At 34.6% G+C, this 3,183-nt stretch overlaps 1 long non-coding RNA gene across 1 annotated transcript; it reads left to right on the top strand.

Annotated features, from left to right (window-relative positions):
* The first annotated feature begins 1,048 nt into the window (after positions 1–1,048).
* LOC113323581 lies at positions 1,049–2,820 on the top strand. Its single transcript, XR_003347700.1, has 2 exons — positions 1,049–1,322; positions 1,747–2,820. It is a non-coding gene; the product is annotated as an uncharacterized LOC113323581 (long non-coding RNA).
* Positions 2,821–3,183: the final 363 nt, after the last annotated feature.

The raw sequence follows: 3,183 nt of genomic DNA on the forward strand, positions 1-3,183 counted from the left end.
AAAAATAGATCCACTTCCTCTAAAACCATGGCCTTTTTGAGCAAAAGGTGTAGAAACTTGACTTCATTATCACAGCCTAGGAGTTCTTTGACTTCGCCGTACTTTAGGTGAGGCAACATGTTTGGAAACTTCAGTCCCACATCCCAATCATCTCTGACTTCGGCCAAGTTTACCTATATCGTAACAACAAAGTATTAGAAAAAATATAACATGCATAATAAGAAAATTATTATTACATACATGTCTAAGTATTCATTGGGGTGCTTGATAGGGTTTTATGGTTGCCTCCTCGAACACAAGTGTAACATACATGTCTAAGTATTCCATTATCCTTTCTTGAAGTTCGTTTTACAACACCAAACCCCCGTTGCATACCAAATTTTCTATAGCATTCATACATTTCTTCTGCTGTATCAACTTTCATTCCTATCTTCAATTCAATTTTCTTATTTTCATCTTTGGCATCCAAAATCTCAAGATTTGGATATTCCCAACATCACACTCTTACAATTCCATTCCTATCTTTAACTCAATTGTCTCACTTTGATCTTTGGCATTCAAAATCTCAACATCTGGATATTCAGCAACATCACACTCTTCTACATCCATATCTACACATTGAAACTGACAATTTATACAGGGAAGAAAAACTGATAATTTTTTTTATAATTTGGTGGATTAGGATTTATAAAATATAAATTCTACCAAAATAACCAATGAAAAACGAATGTATAAGTCAATTGAAACAGAAATCATGGAAGATAAGAAGTTACTTAGCGGAAGTGAGCAAGCTTCCCTAATTAATAGAAATTATGAAAGACCCTATTTTCGCCCCTTTTTATTCTCTTTTTCATTCATGGAAGGAAAAAAAATCCAAACTTCACTCTAGTTTTAAATATCTTTCTACTAATATCTAATCTCAGTTTTTGGCGGAATAAAAAAGACAATAATTTTTTTTAACCCACTGGTCAAGCCCACCGTCAAACCCACTTCTTAGGTGGCTTGACTCTTTGATATTCTCTTTCTGCTAAGGTGTTAATCTTTTCATTTTCTTCTTTTCGCCAAAACAATTTTTTTTCATTTTCTTCTTTGATATACCTTTGTTCAGGCTGAAAAAGAAGTAACACAGAAATCTTCGGTCATCGGATCCATGGAATAAAGGTGTTAGTACTTGAGCGAAGGGTTTGTACACAGTTATTAGTGTTCTCTTTTTTCTCTGCTTCTCTCTTCGATCCACCTCCAGAAAACCCCCAAATCTCTAGGGTAAAGCTGGTTTAATGTTGTAGCAAAATGCATTGCTGTATCTAAAGGTGACTTTAAAGGTAATTCAATTCGAATTTATCTTGCTTGTTTCCAATTTACAGTTTTTATTGATTTAATGTGGGTTTTGCTTATTATCTTCACTTTAGTATTGGACTCTTTTTGCATTGTTAATTACAAATGTCAGGGGTTGAGACTTTAGTAGATGACAATGAATCTTTGAATATCAAATTTGTTCAAATTGTGAGTTAGACCATTGACAGTCAATTGGATGAATTATATTAGAATGCTTGTAGTTATTCTAAAGATCTGTTTCAGTAATAGGTGAAATTCTCACAGGTTCTTTTGATATGGTATAGTTAATATGCTGAAGGTTCTAACATTTTGTGATTTCTTTTCCATAAATTTGTCGCAGCCTTGATTTTGTTTCTGCAGAATTTATAGCTTTTAACGTTTCTGATTCTTTTCTTATGCATTTTGTCGCAGCCTGATAGCTACAAATGCCAAGTGATAAGACAGTAGTAGGAACAGATGATGTGTTCAACACTTTTGTCAGTGAAAATGGTACTGAAAAACATGTACCTCTTGCCATCTTTGTAGATCTTGAACTAACCGTCATTGATGAAGAAACATTGTAGATTCCTTTCATTACCATGATAGCACAACGTTGTCCATTGTATGTAGTTTTGCAGTTCATTGTGCTTCTTGCGGAGGTTGACGTTTATACTTATTTACTGAGATGTCTGGCCTATTCTAGTTGTGCTCATGATCTAGGTTTATTGTCAGTCAAATCACTGCTAACAACAACCCTGCCAAGAGGTGTAGCCATCAATTTCTTTAACTAAATTATCATGCTATATATGAACCTACAAAGGATCATATGGAGCGTTATACTTAAATTACAAACAAGTCTCCCTGTTTGGCAAGGTTTGAGCCGAAAACAAGTGTCTGTCGGCTAACTGCATCATCATAAGATGGTCCTACTTGTTTGAACACTACTAGTAAATGGTCTTACTGGTATAGATAAGGGACAAGAAATGGCCAGAGTAATTATTGTCTACGTGCTTACTACCAGTGCACACTAGTTGTAGGATACAGTACGGAAGCAGGTGCAGAGATGGCAGAGGACAATACGGATATGATTACAGCTTATGAAGGAAACCACAACCACCCATTACGGCCGCAAGACACAGCAGTGGATCACATAACTACTGCAGCTGCTACTAGGCTCTTCTCAGGTTCAACAATGACCAACAACAGAGAACCAAATCTATTACCAAACAGTCTATTCTCTTCACCATCAGCAACTCTTTATTCCCTTACAGATGCTAACATTGCTATTCTGTCAGCCTCTGCACCATCAAACTGCACACCAGTTGGCTTGTAACGTTAAATCTTTAAAAAAAGAATCGTGGCCTAAAGTCTATCACTAGAACTTGTCTGTGTTGCTTATACATTGTACAGTTTTTCTTTGTAAGTGAAAATTTAAACTTTAAACTCCACCATTGTAAGACGTATCATATGTATAAAATGTTTGATCCGTAATGGCGTTTTATGAAAGATATGGTATTTCTCCTTATTCTTAAGAAACAAAACCATAATAAAGTTCAATAACCATGTAAGTTACATAACTTCCAAATAAACTAGTATCCCATTATAGGGGCGGCATGGTTTATTAGAGGGGCGGCATTCTAATAGGACAAAAAGGGTCATTACATGATCATTCAAGGTATCTCTTATCAAAAAAATACTGAAAATGACAAATTAACCCTCATTATTGATAATCTAGTTTAGTGATGATAATCAAGTTTAGCGTTCTTGATTAATTTCACTTATATTAACTCTAAATCAAAACCAAAATCAGATTTTTAGAGTTAAAAAACAAAAAAAGTTTATAGGAGAAGAAAAAGGAAAACTTATGTG

The sequence above is a fragment of the Papaver somniferum genome, chromosome 11 (assembly GCF_003573695.1).
Source record: "Papaver somniferum cultivar HN1 chromosome 11, ASM357369v1, whole genome shotgun sequence".
Lineage (NCBI taxonomy): Eukaryota > Viridiplantae > Streptophyta > Magnoliopsida > Ranunculales > Papaveraceae > Papaver > Papaver somniferum.